Raw genomic sequence first — 22,921 nt, forward strand, 5'->3', positions numbered from 1 at the left:
ACACACACACACACACACACACACACACACACACATACTGCTTTACAAACTAAATAATACAAGCTTTAAATAATAGCAGACACACTCCATGTGTACCCTTCATGTACCTTTCCATTGAAATTAGATAATTGCTAGGAGATACATGAATGGCATATCATTACCGCACTAGTAATTTGTCATTGAACAATAATTGAAGGAAAATACATAGCTTTGGTAAAAGAACACACAACACATATTAATTACATGAACCATAAAGACACTTTTTTTGTAAAAGAATGGGGCAATAGGCCATAAACATGGTTTTATGTAAAAGACTGCGGCAAAAGGCCAAATACAATACATGGTTGTGTTACTCTCCCATATTACTGTGACATTATACAAATATACTGTACAGTACATATACACTGAGTATACAAAACATTAGGAACACATGCTCTCTCCATGACATAGACTGACCAGGTGAATCCAGGTGAAAGCTATGATCCCTTATTGATGTCACTTGTTAAATCCACTTAAATTAGTATAGATGAAGGGGAGGAGACAAGTTAAAGAAGGATTATTAAGCCTTGAGACTGTTGAGACATGGATTATGTATGTGTGCCATTCAGAGGGTGAATGGTCTAGACTAAAGATTTAAGGGCCTTTGAACGGTGTGTGGTAGTAGGTGACAGGCGCACTGGTTTGAGTGTGTCAAGAACTGCAAAGCTGCTGGGTTTTTCACGCTCAACAGTTTTCTGTGTGTATGAAGAATGGTCCACCACCCAAAGGAAATCCAGCCAATTTGACACAACTGTGGGAAGCACTGGAGTCAACATGGGCCAGCATCCCTGTGGAACGCTTTTGACACCTTGTAAGTAAGTCCATGCCTCGACGAATTGAGGCTGTTCTGAGAGCAAAAGAGGTGGTAACTCAATATTCGGAAGGTGTTCATAATATTTTGTACACTCAGTGTACATGGTTTGATGTAAAAGACTGGAGCAATAGGTAATATACACAGTGGTGTAAAGTACTTAATAATTAAGTAAAAATACTTTAAAGTACTACTTAAGTAGTTTTGGGGGGTTTCTGTACTTTACTTTACTATTTATATTTTGGACTACTTTTACGTCACTACATTCCTAAAGAAAATGTTGTACTTTTTACTGAATACATTTTCCCTGACAACCAAAGTAATCGTTACATTTTGAATGCATATCAGGACAGGAAAATTGTCAAATTCATGCGCTTATCAAGAGATCACGTGGTCATCCCTACTGCCTTGGCCTGGCGGACTCACTAAACACAAATTCATATTTTGTAAATAATCTGAGTGTTCCCCTGGCTATCCTTATATTTTAATAACAATACAATTGTGCCATCTGCTTTGCTTAACATAAGGAGGTGATTATACTTTTACTTTTGATACTTAGGTATATTTTAGCAATTGCATTCACATTTGATACTGAAGTATATTTAAAACCAAATACTTTTAGACTTTTACTCAAGTAGTATTTTACTGGTTGACTTTCACTTTTATTTGAGTAACTTTATATTAAGGTATCTATACTTTTACTCAAGTATGACAACTTGGTACTTTTTCCACCACTGCATATACAGTACAGTACATGGTTGTGCTATTCTCCCATATTACCGTAACATTATATCAACATGCATACACATACAAAGAATGTCTGGTCCCACTACAAAACATAACTTAATGAGGCCTTCATAACTTTCATATACAGTACCTTTAATATCACCCTTTATGTACCCTTTATGCCACAACCCCCCATCACCACCCTTGCTTTTCATGAACTAACACTCACACTTGTCTTTTACCACTGACTTTGCTGACACAGTAGCTACTCACTGAGAATGTTGTATTTACTATGATTGCGATATCTGATTGTCACTCTTAACTACTTTAAGACGAATGTACAAACTGTAGCTTAAGTCGCTCTGGGTGGGGTCTGCTAAATGAATAAAATGTACATGTAAAATGTTTTACGTCTGCTTAAATTCTTTCTGAAAGACTTAGTAAGACTCCATGTATGTTAAAGCCTTTAGAAGTTGTTTGTTTAAAGTAGGACATTGTGTTTCTCAGACTAGCAACATGCTGTAGCCATTCAACAGGGGAGTGAATGAACAACAAGGATAAGTCTACACAAATGGAGGGATAGATAACTTGATGTCTTCATATACTTAGAGAAGCCCCACTGTCAATCAGAATCCATCATGGTATCCAGACAGGAAGGCAAAACACAATCACATTGAGTTGTCATGACAGGGTTTTCAAACCAGATCAGACAACAAGACTATGGTGACCGTAATCCTACTGAATCTAACAAAACATTTAGCTTTGCAAACTTTCTGCACCGACCTCAATGCGTTCCGTCATATCAATTTCAGCAAGAGTGTAGGGAGTCACCTTGGGTCAAGCGTTTTGAAGCTCTTCACCGCGGGCCCAGAAACCTTCCTGCCCCACGTGTCTAGGCTTGCTCTGGCGACTGTCATCTCCGTCCTTTTGTGCGATGGACTCATTGCACCTGTCTCCTGTCAATCACTCACCACTCTGGCACTGGAGTGACCCTCATTAAGCACTGTGTACCCATATGGCATGGCGGACCGTGTGAGTTTGTGTACAGATGTCGGATCTTAATTGGATCAGTATTTTGTTGCGGACATTTTTCCTGCGCATTCAAATGAGCAAATGATACTTTCACTGGAAACCCACTGTTCTCTTTCTCTCCATGCGGGGGCAGTCATTCGGACCAGTGCCAGCTATAAAAATAACCATCCCGCTCTCACTCGCTCAAACACTAAAAGCAGAAGACAGAACATTAATAAATGTCCTACTGCTAATGTATACCTATTGGTCCTATTACTGCAACATTCAAATGTACAAAAGTGTATCTGAAATGCATCCATACATTAGGCTACACCTATACTATATCCTACTGTAGCCTGTCAAAACTAATTGCACACACAGGCCTATAATATCAGATGTAAAGACAAGATGAAATTGAGAATAGTGAGGTAGCCTGTGGAATGGAGCGCAATGGCGCATGAAAGAGAGTGACTCTGATTTAAAAAAAGGAGTATACAGTATATACATATATTAGCAAACCTGAGGTTACGAAGTTCAATTATGGCCTGGGGTGGGTTAACGGTTAGGGCTGCTGCTTTCAGTGCACACATATAGGCCTACCATGTGTGTTCAATTCTGGAACAAATAAATCAATCCCCGCGATTGACTTGATTTAGTTACACATTTAAAATATGGACAGTCCAGGGATATTTTACCCCCAGTCTTGATAGAAATTACCATACCAGACACTTATTTTAAAGATAGTTGTATTTAATGGATAAAATAATTTGGAAACAAATACAAATAATAACAGCAAGCTGCACTAACATTAGTTTCTAATACTTCATTTCCATTGTACGGAATGCTTGTCAAATAGATAAATCACCCTTAGTCTGCTCAGAAAGGACTAAGTTGTTCTGATGATAAGACCAACCAGAGGGCGAACATATCTTGAAAGACTTTGGTTGCAAGCAGGACTAAGGAAACACACACGTCATATTTTAGGGAGCGGTAATGAGGTGATCAATAGTGGTTGCACTTGAGCTCAGCTGTGTGGGTGAATTTAGCGTGTAGCGATTGTTTAAGGAGACATCAGCTGGCGATAATCTAGTGGCATCGATGGTTGCAGTAGACCCCTTGTTACTTACTTGATTATATTCTAATAACATTCTGTAACCTATCCATTGTCACAAAATGAAAGGTGTGAAAAACGATAATAGGCTACTGTTTGTGTTTCGCTGAGTTGATGAGCTGATTTGGGCCATAAGTTGATTGAATGATGTAGGACTACTATAGAACGATAAACTTTACTCCAGTGTGTATGTTCACCCACGTTTTATAGTTAGGTTATGTATAATTTGTCAATATAGTTATGGTCTTTGGTGTGGACTGCCCTTACAATAGGCGATATTTTCATTGCTAAGCTGTTATGTGCTGGCTAGTGTAGCATAGGCCTACTGTACATTCAGTTTGATGCCGGCATTTGAAGTCATCGTTCTTGTGGATTGAACGCCTGTATTGTGTGGCTTTAATATTTATTTTCTTAAAGCTGTCAAGCTGTTTATGCTTTTGAGCCTCTCCAAAGACAATTTTGATGAGACTTCGGATAGCTGAGACACATTTCTTTGATGTGTAAACGATCAGACTATTCGTTTTACTTCTTGAAAACATTGGAATAAATTAACTTGTGAGCCTAATGGAAGCTATAGTATAGACTCTCTAAATTAATAGAAAAATTAAAGGCCCAGTGCTGTCAAAAACGGGATGTCCCTGTGTTTTATATATTTCCACACTATTGGAATACTACTGTGAAATTGTGAAAAGTATGATAATGCCCTTTTAGTGTAAGAGCTGATTTGGAAAAGACCACCTGAAATTTCAGCCCGTTTTGGTGGGATGGAGTTTTGACCTGCCTGGTGACATCACCAGGTGGTAAATGAGTTAATAGACCAATAAGAAAGAGTGTTCCAAACGTCTCTACCAATAACAGAAAAGATTTCTGTTTTCCCCTCCCCACTCAGATCACTCCCAGAGACAGTCCTAGCAAAATTCTTGCTTGAGAAATTGCTGTTTACTACGAAGCAATTGTTTTGTTTATTTTTACCATTTTAACTGAAAACAATCACAGTAAGGTACTTCATTGTTATCCAGAAAGGATTTGATATTGACCTAAAAACAGCTGCATTGGACCTTTAACGATCTGACGGTCGAACGCCTCCACTCATTTAGTGCATGAATCCAAAGTGAAATGACAAACTTGCCATGTATTCAAGGCTTAAAAGTCCTCTTAAGTTTTGAATTTCCACCTCAAAATCTCAGGCCTGAATCTCAGCATAAAGTTTATTTTCTATTTCTTTTCTCTTTCAATGGTGGAACCATTTAGCATAGCATCTACGTATTGTTGCTTTCTAGGTCTGTGCATTTTCTATGAATACATTTAACCTACCTACCTGTATTATTTATAATCATGGTTTATGTTGGATGTACACTCACAATCTAATATTATTTGTCCAATGACTTAAACTTTCTTAAAGGTATTTTAAGACGAAAAGCGCTGTAGCCTGCACGTAGACTATAGGCTACTTTAAATGGTACCCAGTGGATCTGCAGTCTAAGGAACAATCCCACTGGGCACACACTGGTTGAATCAACGTTGTTTCCATATAATTTCGATAACATTTTGTTAAACCAATGTGAAATAGATAGAATGTAGTAGAATGCCCAGTAGAATGTATGTACGTCCAGCTGCCCCCTGGTGGCGATTCTAAATATTTCTTCAGATATTCAAATTCTTCTGCTGCGGCAATATTTTCCTCCGGCAACGAAATGGTTCAAATTATGATCTGACATCTGGATGTGTGTGTGTGTGTGTGCTGTAGGTGTGTGTATGTATGAGTGTGTTTACCCTGAAACAGATTGGCCTGGAGGACAAGGCCAACCTCCGGGTCGGATCCCTCACAGAGAACCTCATTGTCACGGTTACACTGATGGGGGAAATATGGCAGACGAGGTGGGGGCAACCATAATGGCGCCCTCGCAGCTGCTTGCGAATGTCATCCCAGATGTCCCCTATATCCAGCAATAGCAGAAAGAGGATGATCACAGGCCACATGGAGTAATATCTCAGTGAGACCAAGGAGAGAGAGCCAATTGATGAGAGAGCCGATTGATGCAGTCTGGGTGGCATTGGAGTGGATCGCTATTAAGCATGCCCTCCAAATAATATTGGGATTACAGCTTGCGGGTCATCTAATCTTCCTAGAAATTAGATACCATTTTCAAGGTTTTTTGTTAGTGTGGGCAGGATATTGTCAAAGTCCTTTGGTTTGTATGGGCAGGATATTGTCACGGTCCTTTGGTTTAAATGGGCAGGATATTGTCAAAGTCCTTTGGTTTGTATGGGCAGGATATTGTCAAGGTCCTTTGGTTTATATGGGCAGGATATTGTCAAAGTCCTTTGGTTTGTATGGGCAGGATATTGCCAAGGTCCTTTGGTTTTTATGGGCAGGATATTGTCAAAGTACTTTGGTTTATATGGGCAGGATATTGTCAAGGTCCTTTGATTTGTATGGGCAGGATATTGCCAAGGTCCTTTGGTTTTTATGGGCAGGATATTGTCAAGCTCCTTTGGTTTGTATGGGAGTATCAGGCAAGGTTGACATGGTTGACAAACTACACGTGTGTGTCCCCAATGATCCTATTTCATGCAGAGTTGGATAATTTCAATGAGAGTTTTTGAAAATCTTATTTAATAAATGTGGTGGTGGGACCCTGCCTAAATAGATTTTACTGTAGATTTAAACTTGGGTAAAAAAATAGCAACAACAAAAAATAGTGTGGTTTGGGTGGGGTGGCAAAATAATGGCTATATCTTCAAGAAAACAAGGAGAGAGGAGAGTAGCCTTTTATTAAATCAGGTTTCTCTTGGTTTTCAGATATGACGGCAAATGGTTTAGTCTAGGATAAAAGCAGAAATAATGTACTCAAAAAGGCACATTCACACGGCCAATAAATTAAGTACACTTGAATAAACTGAAAACTTGGGTTTTCCCTTTGGATATTTATAATATTTTACTTATTGCTAGCCCCTTTAATTCTATAAAAAATAATGGAAACCTCAACATATAGTGTCTTAATAGGGCATTAGGCCACCACGAGCTGCAAAACAGCTTCAATGGGCCTTGGCAAAGATTCTACAAGTGTCTGAAACTCTGTTGGCGGGACGCAACACCTTTCTTCCACATCACCAGTCTTGATGCATAAGTCAATAAATTGCATTCAATACAACAAGATATGCATCAAGGGTATTGACACATAAATCAATACATTAATATATTGCCTTTAAAGCAAAACAGTTGGTGATAAAGCTGCAATGGATAACTTGTTCAGAGACTCAGACAGACATACAGACAAACAGACAGACAAAGACAGACAGACAAACAGGTAGGAAGAAAGGCAGACAGACAGACAGACAGCCCACTGGGCACACCACATAATTCCAATGTGGAAATTCGGGTAACAGACAGACAGTAACACATCCATGGCTATATTTGGAGGTTACTGTAACTATAAATTACTTCTTATGTAATTATAGAAAACATGCATGTTCAAGATAGCATGCAAAGGTCGCATGTCTATGGACTATAATTGCTATAATAATCTGGCAGAATCTTGAACAGCATTGATCACTTGCACTATGTACTTTTAATGTAATCTCAACTGGAATCCACGCCATTTGGTTCTGCTATTAGATGAAGCACAGTGACAACACATTAAGTTGTTATATAAATACAAAATATCTGACATTGTATTCCCATTTGAACTTGGTTGCGTTTTTAAATTGTTGAAAGCACAGTGATAACACATTTAGATGACAACTAAACCAAAAACCAGACATTGTTTTTCCATTGGATTTTAGTTGTGCTTTTGGGTGGATGAATGCATAGTGATAACACGTTTGGGAATTCAACAAAACTTCTGGTTGTCTTTTTGAGTGGGTAAAAATAGATTGATATCGCATTGATCAACGTCTCAAACAAATATTACCCAAATGTCCATGTTAAAGTTACGTGTCCAGTGCCTCCGGTGTGGTCTAAGGCACTACATCGCAGTGCTTGAGGCATCACGACAGAGAGCCGGCCTCGACCAGGAGACCCATGAGGTGGCGCACAATTGGCCCAGCATCATCCAGGTTAAGGGAGGGTTTGGCCAGCTGGGTTGTCCTTTTTCCACATTTGGTTACGTTACAGCCTTATTCTAAAATTAATTACAAAAATAAAAATTCTGAGCAATCTACACACAATACCCCACAATGACAAAGCGAAAACAGGTTTTTAGATATGCTAGTAGTGATATCATGTTTCCAATGATCATCTTTGAGATGTTTCTACAACTTGATTGGAGTCCACCTGTGGTAAATTCAATTGATTGGTCATTACTTGGAAGGCACACACCTGTCTATATAAATTCCCACAGTTGACAGTACATGTCAGAGCAAAAATCAAGCCATGAGGTCGAAGGAATTGTGCGTAGAGCTCCGAGACAGGATTGTGTCGAGGCACAGATCTGAGGAAGGATACCACAAAATGTCTGCAGCATTGAAGATCCCCAAGAACACAGTGGCCTCCATCATTCTTAAATGGAAGAAGTTTGGAACCACCAAGACTCGTCCTAGAGTTGGCCGCCCAGTCCAATCTGAGCAATCGGAGGAGAAGGGCCTTGGTCAGGGAGGTGACAAGAACCCGATGTTGACTCTGACAAAGCTCTAGAGTACCTCTGTGGAGATGGGTAAACCTTGCAGAAGGACAACCATCTCTGCAGCACTCCACCAAAGTGGCCAGACAGAAGACACTCCTCAGTAAAAGGCACATGACAGCCCGCTTCGAGTTTGCCAAAAGGCACCTAAAGGACTCAGACCATGTGAAACAAGATTCTCTGGTCTGATGAAACCAAGATTGAACTCTTTGGCCTGAATGCCAAGCGTCACATCTGGTGGAAACCTGGCACCATCCATACGGTGAAGCATGGTGGTGGCAGCTGTGGGGATGTTTTTTAGTGGCAGGGACTGGGAGACTAGTCAGGATTGAGGCAAAGATGAATGGAGAAAAGTACGGCGTGATTCTTGATGAAAAACTGCTCCAGAGCGCTCAGGACCTCAAAAAGTTCACCTTTCAACAGGACAACGACCCTAAGCACACAGCCAAGACAACGCAGACACTCATGAAAACTGACATCACTTGCCAGATTTACAGCCTTTGACAAAGCACTTTAGGCTCGATTACAGTTTAAATAAATAATATGGATTTGGGACATCAATATTGCATCTGCTGTCATCTCACAGCTTGGAGGTTCAGACTCAAAGATGCTATAAATAAATTAAACCTTGACTGCATAGACTTTTTAAGTAGGATGCATAATCACATCTAAACACTGATATACTCTTCAGCAAATGAGACCTATTATTTCAATTAAGACATGATTGAAGTAATACATTGAGTGCGCACAAACATAATGGTGGAATCAAATGTGTGCATTGGAAATGGATGCATTAATGCTTAGTATCCAGTGGTGTAGTGGAGGGTATATGAAGGTATACTCCTCATACGTACTTATTTTGCAGTGGGCATTGCGCATACTTACTTCTTAATCCCCATGATGCGTATCAAATTAGTGTAATGGAAGTATACTCCATATCAATTAATATGGAACAGATCAGAACGTTTGGCTTAAAATGTTGATAAACTATTATTTCTTCACATTTTAGTCGCACCAATGTGCAGAAGGTGGTAGGCCTACGTATGAATGTTTCAAAATGCAATTTGAGGGAAAACACTGTTATAAATGCACACAGCACATGCAAGCGGCTTCATGAACAAATATGGAAATAGTATTTAGAAATATAGAAAGAGAGATCTAAAGATCCAAGAATTATCATGGGTTCCTGATATCACGAGGATAATGCGAGCTGATAGACAATGAAATAAAGTTGAAAGAAAACCAATAGAACAGGAGAACACATATGAAGAAGTCTTTATAAAATAATAGCCTCCACATTTCTATGGTGGGGTTTTGGCTATAGGCGTCTCTGTATCAAGTTAAGACATGCCTCATAATATTAAGAAAAGGTTTCAAACAATTAAGGAACAGGAAAAGTATATTGATGCTAATGATATGCCTAACTGTCTTCTGGTAGATGGAAAAGCTTTCCCAAAAACCAAAATTAAATGTTAACTAGCTACAAGGTAGCCTATGCCTACCTGGCAGAATAATATGATCATTTGCGTCAATCTAGTGGCCATTGTTGTGCAAACTCCATCTCATGTGCTACAGAAACGCTATTAACCAAACAACAGTGCTAGGTGCCTGTGCACTTGAGCTAGAACATCCAATTATGTTGTTTTCTATTTAAAAAGTGTGACTTCGAGAGCAAAAACCTGGAAAAATTGAAAAATCTGAAACCTGTGATTTTTTTACAGCCTACTTTACCTGTTTCAATAGTAGGCCTACTATTGGACTGCTTGCACAGTACAGCTTGGGTTGGCCTGACTGTGAAAGACCAAAATGGGATTGATCAGTTTAGGTCACTGTTTCTCATAGATTTTTTCGCAAAATATCTCCTTCCCTTTCGTCCATTTGTGAATTCTTTTCAGAAATTTGAGTATACATGTCACGACTTCTGCCGAAGTCGGCCCTTCTCCTTGTTCGGGTGGTGTTCGGCGGTCGACGTCACCGGCTTTCTAGTCACCACCGATCCATGTTTCAGTTTCGTTTTGTTTTGTCTGTATTACACACACCTGGTTTCAATTCCCCTATCATGTTCCCTATTTAACCCTCTGGCATACATTTCTGTTCTGTCCGTGATTGTTTGTGTCGTTAGTGGTTGTTGTATGTGCTAGTGTGTTTGTTATTATTCCTATGTGGAATTTTGCTTGTATTTTGAGTAAACTCCGTTGTGTTGCTCAACACCTGTGTCCTGCGCCTGACTCCGCTACATATCTGCACACAATCGCTGACAATACAGGGCATTTGGAAAGTATTCAGACCTCTCAGACCCCCATATTTTGTTACGTTAGAGCCTAAAATTGATTTAAAAAAAGTAATTATTCTCATCAATCTACACATAATACCCCATAATGACAAAGCGAAAACAGGTTTTTAGAAATGTTTACAAAGGTATTAAAAATAAAAACCAGAAATACCTTATTTACATAAGTATTCAGACCCTTTGCTTTGAGACTTGAAATTGAGCTCAGGTGCATCCTGTTTCCATTGATCATCCTTGAGATGTTTCTTTACATTGATTCAAGTCCACCTGTGGTAAACTTAATTGATTGGACATTATTTGGAAAGGAACACACCTGTCTATATAAGGTTCCACAGTTGACAGTGCATGTCAGAGCAAAAACCAAGCCATGAGGTTGAAGGAATTGTCCGTAGAGCTCTGAGACAGGATTGTGTCAAGGCACAGATCTGGGGAAGGGTACCAAAAAATGTCTGCAGCACTGAAGGTCCCCAAGAACACAGTGGCCTCCATCATACTTAAATGGAAGAATTTTGGAACCACCAAGACTCTTTCTAGAGCTGTCCTTCTAGCCAAACTGAGCAATCATTGGAAAAGGGCCTTGATCATGGAGGTGACCAAGAACCCGGTGGTCACTCTGACAGAGCTCCAGAGTTCTTCTGTGAAGATGGGAAAACGTTCCAGAAGGACAACCATCTCTGTAGCACTCCACCAATCAGGCCATAATGGTAGAGGGGCGAGATGGAAGCAGCTCCTCAGTAACAGGTACATGACAGCCCCCTTGGAGTTTGCCAAAAGGCACCTAAAGGACTCAGACCATGAGAAACAATATTCTCTGGTCTGATGAAACCAAGATTGAACTCTTTGGCCTGAATGCCAAGCGTCACGTCTGGAGGAAACCTGGCACCATCCCTACGGTGAAATATGGTGGTGGCACCATCATGCTGTGGGGATGTTTTTCAGCGGCAGGGACTGGGAGACTAGTCAGGATACAGGGAATTATGAATGGAGCAAATTACAGAGAGATACTTTATGTAAACCTGCTCCAGAGTTCTCAGGACCTCAGAAGGTTCATCTTCCAACAGGACAACGACCGTAAGCACACAGCCAAGACAACACAGGAATGGTTTTGGGATGCAGCGATCTAAGGCACTTCATCTCAGTGCTAGAGGAATCACTACAGACACCCTGGTTCGAATCCAGGCTGCATCACAACTGGCCGTGATTGGGAATCCCATAGGGCTGAGCACAATTGGCCGAGCTTCGTCCGGGTTTGGCCGGTGTAGGCCATCATTGTAAATAAGATTTTGTTCTAAACTGACTTGCCTAGTTAAATACAGGTTAAATAAAAACATGTAATAAAAAGTCTGAGTGTCCTTGAGTGGCCCAGCAAGAGCACAGACTTGAACCCGATCGAACATCTCGGGAGAACCTGAAAATAGCTATGCAACGACACTCCACATCCAAACTGACAGAGCTTGAGAGGATCTGCAGAGAAGAATAGGAGAAACTCCCCAAATACAGGTGTGCCAAGCTTGTTGTGTCATACCCAGGAAGACTCAAGGCTGTAATCGCTGCCAAAGGTGCTTCAACAAAGTACTGAGTAAAGGGTCTGAATACTTATGGAAATGTGATATTTCCACTTTATTTTTTATTTTTTACTATTTCGCAACAGTTTGTAAAAACCTGTTTTTGCTTCGTCATTATGGGGTATTGTGTGCAGATTGATGAGGTTGAAAACACTATTTTATCAATTTTAGAATAAGGCTGTAAGGGAACAAAATGTGAAAAATGGAGGGGTCTGAATACTTTCCAAATGCACTGTACCTACTTTTCCAGGTACCAGTATCCCACTGTCAGGATCTAATCAAAATCTCTTTCAGAGCTGTGGTTGATTCAGTTCAGAATTATCCTAAATACACTTGCTCTTTAGTCAGCAAGAGTTTGGATCAAAAATACGTAACACAATTCCAAATCCCCCTCATGAAGGCAACAAAATGCATCACAGTGCTGATGGGAGTTAGTGTTGCTTGCTGTTCTGTATATCTAAAGTGGCTCAACAGCTTTTCAAGTGATGCAAACTTTTGTCTTATGAAGGACGACAGTGCTTGCGATTGTGCATTTCATCTGGCTTCGATCAGCATGTATTGTGGTTCCATCCCTGTTCTCTCTCTGTTTATTTAAAATATTTTTATAGCTCTCTCTCGCTCTCCAGATGGTCCTTTCCTTAGAGATGACTGTGTAGACGACACAACAGTAGTAGGCTTGACTACCAACAACGACGAGACAACCTACAGGGAGGAGGTGAGGGCACTTGGAGTGTGGTGTCAGCAAAACAACCTCTCACTCAACATCAACAAAACAAAGGAGATGATTGTGGACTTCAGGAAACAGCAGAGGGAGCACCCCCCTATTCACATAGATGGGACAGCAGTGGAGAAGGTGGAAAGTTTTAAGTTCCTCGGCATACACATCACGGACAAACTAAAATGGTCCACCCACACAGACAGTGTGGTGAGGAAGATGCAACAGCGCCTCTTCAACCTCAGGAGGCTGAATACATTTGGCTTGTCACCTAAAACCCTCACAAACTTTTACAGATGCACAATTGAGAGCATCCTGTCAGTCTGCATCACCGCCTGGTACGGCAACTGCACCGCCCACAACCGCAGGGCTCTCCAGAGGGTGGTGCGGTCTGCACATCGCATCACCGGGGGCAAACTACCTGCCCTCCAGGACACCTAAAGCACCCGATGTCACAGGAAGGCCAAAAAGATCATCAAAGACAACAACCATCCGAGCCACTGCCTGTTCACACCGCTACTATGCAGAAGGCGAGGTCAGTACAGGTGCATCAAAGCTGGGACCGAGAGACTGAAAAACAGCTTCTATCTCATGGCCATCAGACTGTTAAACAGCCATCACTAACACAAAGAAGCTGCTGCCAACATACAGACTTGAAATCATTGGCCACTTTAATAAATGGATCACTAGTCACTTTAATAATGCCACTTTACTTTTTTTTTTACATATCTTATCTCATATGTATTAACTGTATTTTATACCATCTATTGCATCTTTCCTATGCCGCTCTGTCATTGCTCATCCATATATTTATTTATATATATTATTATTCGATTCCTTTACTTAGATTTGTGTGTTTTAGGTAGTTGTTGTGGAACTGTTAGATTACATGTTAGATATTTCTGCACTGTTGGAACTAGAAGCATAAGCATTTCGCTACACTCGCAATAACATCTGGTATGTGACTAGTAAAATTTGATTTGATTTGTACTGAGGACCATTGCCTCATCCTCTGTACGCTTCATGTATTCAACTAACCCGGTCCGGCAGGTTGGCTGGAGCATGATGAATACCAGCACAACAGGAACAAGTTATTGTGGCTCTTGCAAAGTAACAGAACTGCAGGTAGTTAGTCTAGTTATTGCTGCTCTCACAAAGTACCACAGGAAAGACCAGGGGCACATTCAGAATGCCACAACATTGTACAGCATTCAGATGTAAATATGTAAAACATGGCTGCCATGTAGATTAAGGAATCCCTTCAGCTCTATTCATGACATTTATATCTGTAAAGCTCCACAATATTTGCCTTCTAAACTTGGCCCTAGTATGTATTTTCTCTCTGCTTAGAGTATTTCCTCATCCGAGATGTACAAATGTTCATGTCACATCATAAGAAATGTCTGTGCTTCCATTTTCCATCTCTTCGGGTATTTCTGACCCAGAATGTTGGACCCCTCCTAATAAACCTTGTGTTTTATATCCGACTGGCATGCGTACATGATGACGCTATTAAAAGCCATCGCCATCCGGTAGTATAGTGAGTATTAAACATCTCTGCTGGTATAAAGAGATCGATTAAATTATGTGTTTCTAATTTAGTAAGAGAGGATTAAACATCATAGTTTCTCTGATAAATACTCTTAATAGTATATTTTGATTATGAGAAAATGTTAAAAATATATATATATTTTGTGAGATTATGCAAATTGACGACTGGCACACAGAGGTAGACTGTTCATCTGGCATTTTAGGTAATGTCAGAAGGACTGGACCATCTTTGTCTTAGAAGGCCTGTCTTACTTTTTTTTGGCACAAAATGAACATTATCTGGCTAATAATCGTTTATAATAGCTAATAATTGGAGCCTTAAGGAAACAAATAGGCGGTGTGGGGGCCTTGAGGAAAAAAATGGTCCGGTGTGTTAGAAATGTCAGTGCTGAATTTTGGTCCCAGTCCGCCCCTGCGCACGCACGCACACACACACACACACACACACACACACACACACACACACACACACACACACACACACACACACACACACACACACACACACACACACACACACACACACACACACACACACACACACACACACACACACACACACACACACACACACACACGCACACACAATTGAAGGTTCGTATGCACCTCAAAGCTATGTAAACTAGAGCAGGACAGTATAGCAGGGGATGCCCTTAGCCTTTAACAAATGACCACTATGTTTGTTTCTCTTGTGTTCTATCATGTGTAAGCTTTGCCTGCTTCTGCCACTCCCTGCACTACATATAACACCTGCTGGAGACCCTGTTTGTTCATAAACTTTCTGATAGATACAAAGCACGGAAAACTGCTGAAGATAAAAGATATTATATCTAGTTTTGTTGATTTAGTCTTGTACACATTCACAGCTCTGACCAAGGCCTTGAGGCCAATACGTAAAGCTTACTGAAGAGCAGGGTTTCTTCTTTTCCCCCACACATTCACAGCTAAAAGCTGAATTGCCGTATACAGACAATTGAAGAAAAAGGGTGGTAATAGTTAGACGGACAAAACAGAGTTATGGGGTCTCCTGTCAGAGAAGGAATTGAGGCGAGTCAAAAGGATATACAGTATGGGTTCTCAATGTTCCCGCATTAGCGCAGACTGCATTCACGGTAAACTCTGCATTTCTCGGCTCAATTGGAGATTACCTTTACATTTCTATCGCAATCTGTAAAGCTTCAGCGACACGAATTGAATAGAGCCCTTCATCTATTAACATCCTGTCATTAATGACTCCAACTCTAACAAACGGCGACAAACATTGTAGTTTTTGTTAATTGCGAGAGCCTGTAATAGTTTTTGGTGGCTAAATGCTAACTGCAATGAATGAGTCATTCAAACAGAGACACAATGCACCTATACACAAAGCATTTTCTGTTGGTTACCAAAATAGACCCAGGATTAAAGTAGGCTCGGGGGAACGGGGTTTAAAGTGAAATCCTCTTTTTGGAGACGAGCTACTGTCCCCATGCACTCCATCCGTTCGCTGCCCTTTGGCATGGTGTATTGGCATCGCTGTGCATTTGGATCAGCCCGCTGGAGGGGGTACAGAGAGCAAGCGACGGTGGGCTCGGCACAGTGTGCCCGTGGAGCTTAGAAAGAGAACCCAAACGTGCCCTTTCCGCCAAGGCCCTTAAGCCCTGCCAATAGATTGGAGTGGCCTTCCATTGACAGTGGGCACACAGGGGCACTCGGCCGTGCTTACCCCACCAACAAACACACACACCAAATTCTCTCATACACACACACAAGGCACACTCCGCAATAGTCATCCATTAACCACCAATAATGTATCCAAAGCAGTGGCGGTCGGTGCCGTTGAAGACGAGGGAGGACAATGTTTTTTTTTCATGAGCATGGCCATATTTCTATTGCAGCACATTGGATGACTGTCATTCATATTCCATTCACCCATAGGTTTAGGCTACTACATGATATTCTAATTTTCCCTATGACCATCATGACGTTGCTACAACCTAGCCTTTGAATGAAAGTTTACAACGTATGTACACACAGGTCAAGAGAAAGATTTGAGGTGACAGATAGCAACACATTCAATACCGCCTTGCACACTCTTGCCTGCATCTAGCTGACGTAGGAGGTAATCATTAATCCAACAGTTACAAATGAGAGTTTCTATTGGACATATTCAGGTATGTTTATCCCCGTTTTGTTCCGTTTGCTTCCATTTAAGAAACGTTTTTCCACAGAATCGTCAGAATGAATACACCCCTGATCACACGCAAACAGTTCACTTTCAAAGCCACATACAAACAGCTTGTTGTATTCCTTCTCGCATCTATGCGCTCTCCTCCTCTCATCTTTTCCCTTTGCTTGTGGACTTCAATGCACAACACATCAGCTGTCTGTGACCAGACGAAAAAACATTTCCAAGCCAAACCTCTCTCTCTCGCTCCTCCTCCATTTTTGAAGAAATTAATTTGTACAAAACTGTTCAACTATTGTCTTTCTCTCTCTTTAAGTCAACTACTCACAACATGTTATGCATTGCAGTGCTAGCTAGCTGTAGCTTATGCATTCAGTACAAGATTCCTTCTCTAATCCTTTGATTGGTAGGACAACATGTCAGTTCATGCTGCAAGAGCTCTGATAGGTTGTCATAATTACTGTGTACGTCTATGGATGGGGGTGAGAACCATGAGCCTCCTAGGTTTTGTTTTGAAGTCAATGTACCCAGAGGAGGACGGAACCTAGCTGTCCTCCGGCTACATCATGGTGCTACCCTACAGAGTGCTGTTGAGGCTACTGTAGAGCTTCATTGCAAAACAGTGTTTTAATCAATTATTTGGTCCCATGTGAGACTATATTTTGTATAGTTTAATCTAAAAAGGACAACTTTGTAAATGTTTCACTATTTTTATGAACTGCACTGAGAAGAATGGTCCTCCCCTTCCTCCTCTGAGGTGCCTCCACTGATTCACAGACATACACATTCACGACTTATGTTCCAATGAGTAATAGAAAAAAACATACATACATGTATTTGAAGTTCAAATTGTTATATTTGAAATACTTGATTGAGCTTGTCTGGCGCAATAGAACCAATGGAATAGCCCCAAAAATTAAAATGACCATCCCTCTGGCACTCCAGCACCCTTTTTTGAACACCAGTCTGCCAATTAGATCTAGCTACAGTGCTTACAGAGATTGAAGTGTACTGTATGTTTTATTTTGTCAAGGGCTGAACATACAGTACTGTATTCTGGTTCATCTCATAGTTATATGTATTTTCTTAGTCCTCCTTCGACCACAAGCTTTTGGGAGAGAGAGAGACAGAGAGAGAGCGAGCGTGAGAGAGAGAGAGAGAGAGAGAATGGCCTGCTACTGTGGGAGACCGACCCTTTCACCAGGAGGTCCATTTGCATGGGCTATAATTTGATCCTTGGTTGCCAAGACCACGAGGCGTGCCGAAAGGCGCGAGCACGCTAATGACGGCGAGTGCTAATGACGAGCCGTGTCTGCAAGCCTCCGAAGTATTCTCCAGAGTTCTGCTGACTGCCAAAAGGCCACATTAGCATTTTGAAAAGCGACATAACATTTTTTGACTTACCCTCCACACTGAATAGTCACTGATAAAGGAGAAGTAATCTGGAACAGTGTTTCATACAAAACAATAAAGCACAAACTAAAAATGGTTACATAGGGGAGATTAACTTCACGGAAATGAGAGCCATTGTTAGAGAGCGTCCATTTTTCTTTTGAAAGATAAATGAATTGAGTGTCTTAAAACCGAGCTATTAACAAAGAAAACATTATTTTTCACTTAATGAGCTCTTGATTGGACAAAAGAAAGGCTGTTACTTTGCTGGAGCAATATAAGTAATTTTCAACAATATTATGTCTGTCTTTGAACACTGAACTAGTCTAGGAACAACTATTGTCCTGTCACTATTGTCTTCATCAGTGTTGCCTGAGGTTGTTGCTATTCGGTCTGATGTGTAATAAAAAATATAATTTCTCTACGGTAAAGTTCACACAGCAGCTGTAGAATCTTGCAGGTCATCCACATTTGTGTCCTGATGTTTTTTCCCCTGATGCTTCGAAGAACATTGATGGTGGTATACAGTGCATTTCCTGTCTTTTATTGCCGACTGCACTGCGAGTGTTCTGATGCTGTTGCTTTCCCCGACTCCACTGGTAGATTCGCAGGAAGGACTCAAATCGTGCTAAATGAGTGACTCTGCTGAGCCTACTTTGTATTCTGCAGATCGTAAGGTCGAACCTCATTTGATTAGAGGAAGAAAAAAGTGGAGGATTTTAAGGAGCTTATTGCTGCTGGGGCAACAGGCCTTATCAAATCAAATCAAATCAAATTTTATTAGTCACATACACATGGTTAGCAGATGTTAATGCGAGTGTAGCGAAATGCTTGTGCTTCTAGTTCCGACAATGCAGTAATAACCAACAGTAATCTAACCTAACAATTCCACACTACTACCTTACACACACACACAAGTGTAAGGGATAAAGAATATGTACATAAAGATATATGGATGAGTGGTGGTACAGAACGGCATGGCAGATGCAGTAGATGGTATAGAGTACGGTATATACATATGAGATGAGTACTGTAGGGTATGTAAACATAAAGTGGCATAGTTTAAAGTGGCTAGTGGTACATGTATTGCATAAAGATGGCAAGATGCAGTAGATGATATAGAGTACAGTATATATACATATGAGATGGGTAATGTAGGGTATGTAAACATTGTATTAAGTGGCATTGCTTAAAGTGGCTAGTGGTACATTTTTACATAATTTCCATCAATTCCCATTTTTAAAGTGGCTGGAGTTGAGTCAGTATGTTGGCAGCGGCCGCTAAATGTTAGTGGTGGCTGTTTAACAGTCTGATGGCCTTGAGATAGAAGCTGTTTTTCAGTCTCTCGGTCCCTGCTTTGATGCACCTGTACTGACCTCGCCTTCTGGATGATAGCGGGGTGAACAGGCAGTGGCTTGGGTGGTTGTTGTCCTTGATGATCTTTATGGCCTTCCTGTGACATCGGGTGGTGTAGGTGTCCTGGAGGGCAGGTAGTTTGCCCCTGGTGATGCGTTCTGCAGACCTCACTACCCTCTGGAGAGCCTTACGGTTGTGGGCGGAGCAGTTGCCGTACCAGGCGGTGATACAGCCCGACAGGATGCTCTCGATTGTGCATCTGTAGAAGTTTGTGAGTGCTTTTGGTGACAAGCCGAATTTCTTCAGCCTCCTGAGGTTGAAGAGGCGCTGCTGCGCCTTCTTCACAACGCTGTCTGTGTGGGTGGACCAGTTCAGTTTGTCCGTGATGTGTACACCGAGGAACTTAAAACTTTCCACCTTCTCCACTACTGACCCGTCGATGTGGATAGGGGGGTGCTCCCTCTGCTGTTTCCTGAAGTCCACAATCATCTCCTTTGTTTTGTTGACGTTGAGTATGAGGTTATTTTCCTGACACCACACTCCGAGGGCCCTCACCTCCTCCCTGTAGGCCGTCTCGTCGTTGTTGGTGATCAAGCCTACCACTGTAGTGTCATCCGCAAACTTGATGATTGAGTTGGAGGCGTGCATGGCCACGCAGTCGTGGGTGAACAGGGAGTACAGGAGAGGGCTCAGAACGCACCCTTGTGGGGCCCCAGTGTTGAGGATCAGCGGGGTGGAGATGTTGTTACCTACCCTCACCACCTGGGGGCGGCCCGTCAGGAAGTCCAGGACCCAGTTGCACAGGGCGGGGTCGAGACCCAGGGTCTCGAGCTTGATGACGAGTTTGGAGGGTACTATGGTGTTAAATGCTGAGCTGTAACCTGAGCTGTTATCATGCACTCTTCATGAGGAGTCCAAGGTCCAAGGGAGACATGGTAGTCCTTCATGTACCGGTCCCATATAACTCAATCAAAAAGGACGCATGGATGAATCAACCTGTGCTCATCAAGCTTTGCACATCAGTGTGCTGACCCAGGCTGATGTGTCAGGTGCTCTAATAGGTCCTTCTCCATTATTTTTTATTCGGGCTCGGGGGGGAAAAACAGCAAAGAGAATAACCTGGCAGTGTGGTGACAGGACAACAAGCTCTCTCTCAATGTGAGCAAGACAAAGGAGCTGATCGTGGACTATAGGAAAAGGAAGGCCGAACAGGCCCCATTAACATCGACGGGACTGAAGTGGAGCGGTTCGAGAGTTTCAAGTTCCTTGGTGTCCACATCACCAACAAACGATCATGGTTCAAGCAGACCAAGACAGTCGTGAAGAGGGCACGACAACACCTTTTCCCCCCCAGGAGACTGAATAGATTTGGCATGTGTCCCCAGATCCTCAAAAAGTACTACAGCTGCACCACTGAGAGTATCCTGACCGGATGCATCCACGCCTGGTATGGCAACTGCTCGGTGTAACAGTATAACTTTAGTCCGTCCCCTCGCGCGAACCAGGGACCCTCTGCACACATCAACAACAGTCACCCACGAAGCATCGTTACCCATCGCTCCACAAAAGCCGTGGCCCTTGCAGAGCAAGGGGAACCACTACTTCAAGGTCTCAAAGCGAGTGACGTCACCGATTGAAACGCTATTAGCGCGCACCACCGCTAACTAGCTAGCCATTTCACATCGGTTACACTGGCATCCGACCGTAAGGCACTACAGGGGTTAGTTTATATGGCCCAGTACATCACTGGGGCCAAACTTCCTAACATCCAGGACCTATATACTAGGTGGTGTCATAGGAAGGCCAAAATAATTGTCAAAGACTCCAGTCACCCAAGTCATAGCCAGTTCTCTCTGCTACCGCATGGCAAGCGGTACCAGAGCACCAAGTCCTTGGACCAAAAGGCTCCATAACAGCTTCTACACCCACATAGCTTCTACCCACAAGCCATAAGACTGCTGAACAACTAATCAAATGGCCACCCGGACTATTTACATTGACCCCCCCACCCTTTGTTTTTACACTGCTGCTACTCGCTGTTTATTATCTATGCATAGTCATAGACAAAACAACCTCTCTCTTTCTCTCTCGCTCTCTCCCCTTTCTCTCTCTCTCTCCCCCCTCTCTCTATCCTCCTCTAGCAATCAATCAATCAAATGTATTTATAAATCAGCAGGTCACAAAGTGCTTATATATAAACCAAGCCTAAAGCCCGAAACAGCAAGCAATGCAGATGTAGAAGCACTGTGGCTAGGAAAACCTCCCTAGAAAGGCAGGAATATAGAAAGAAACCTAGAGAGGAACCAGGCTCTGAGTCAGTCCTCTTCTGCCCTGTCCTCTTCTGGCTGTGTCGGGTGGAGATTTTAAGAGTACATGGCCATTAAGGCCAGATCGTTCTTCAAGATGTTTAAATGTTCATAGATGATCAGCAGGGTCAAATAATAACCACAGCGGTTGTAGAGGGTGCAACAGGTCGGCACCTCAGGAGTAAATGTCAGTTGGCTTTTCATAGCCAAGCATTCAGAGGACGAGATAGCAGGTGCTATAGAGAGGGATGGAGAGAAAGAATGAGAGAGTCAAAAACAGCAGGTCCGGGACAGGGTATTATGTCTGGTGAACAGGTCAGGGTTCCATAGCTCTGGCATAACAGTTTAAACTGGAGCAGTAGGACCACCAGGTGGACTGGGGACAGCCAGGAGTCTTCAGGTTATGTAGTCCTGAGGCATGGTCCTAGGGATCAGGTCCTCCGGGAGGAGAAGGAGAGAGCGAGAGTGAAAGAGTTAGAGGGACCATACTTAAGTTCACACTGGACACCAGATAAGACAGGAGAATTTCACCAGATAGGACAGACTGACCCTAGCCTCTCGGCACAAAGACTATTGCAGCATAGATACTGGAGGCTGAGACGGGGGGGGGGGGGGGGGGGGGGGTACACTGTGGCCCTGTCCCCGGGGGCCAACCAGGCAGGATACAACCACACCCACTTTGCCAAAGCACAGCCCCCACACCACAAGAGGGATATCAACAGACCACCAAATTACTACCCTGAGACAAAGCTGAGTATAGCCCACAATGATCTCCTCCACCACACGAGCCCGAGTGGGCGCAATACCAGACAGGAAAATCACGTCAGTGACTTAACCCACTCAAGTTGACTACAGTGTAAAAAAGCCTGGCACAACGTGACACACCCCTTCTACGGACGGCATGGAAGAGCACTAGTAAGCAGGCCAGGCAGAGACAGCAAGGGTGGTTCGTAACTCCAGTGCCTTGCCGTTCACCTTCGCACCTCTGGGCCAGACTACACTCAATCATAGGACCTACTGAACAGAGTCTTCAGTAAAGACTTAAATGTCAAGACAGAGTTTGCGTCTCTCACATGGATAGGCAGACCATTACATAAAAACGTAACTCTATAGTAGAAAGCCCTGCCTCCAGCTGTTTGCTTAGAAATTCAAGGGACAATAAGGAGGCCTGAGTCTTGTGACTGTAGCGTACGTGTAGGTATGTACGGCAGGACCAAATCGGAGAGATAGGTATGAGCAAGTCCATGTAATGCTTTGTA

The sequence above is a fragment of the Salvelinus alpinus genome, chromosome 11 (genome assembly GCF_045679555.1).
Source record: "Salvelinus alpinus chromosome 11, SLU_Salpinus.1, whole genome shotgun sequence".
Taxonomy (NCBI): Eukaryota; Metazoa; Chordata; class Actinopteri; order Salmoniformes; family Salmonidae; genus Salvelinus; species Salvelinus alpinus.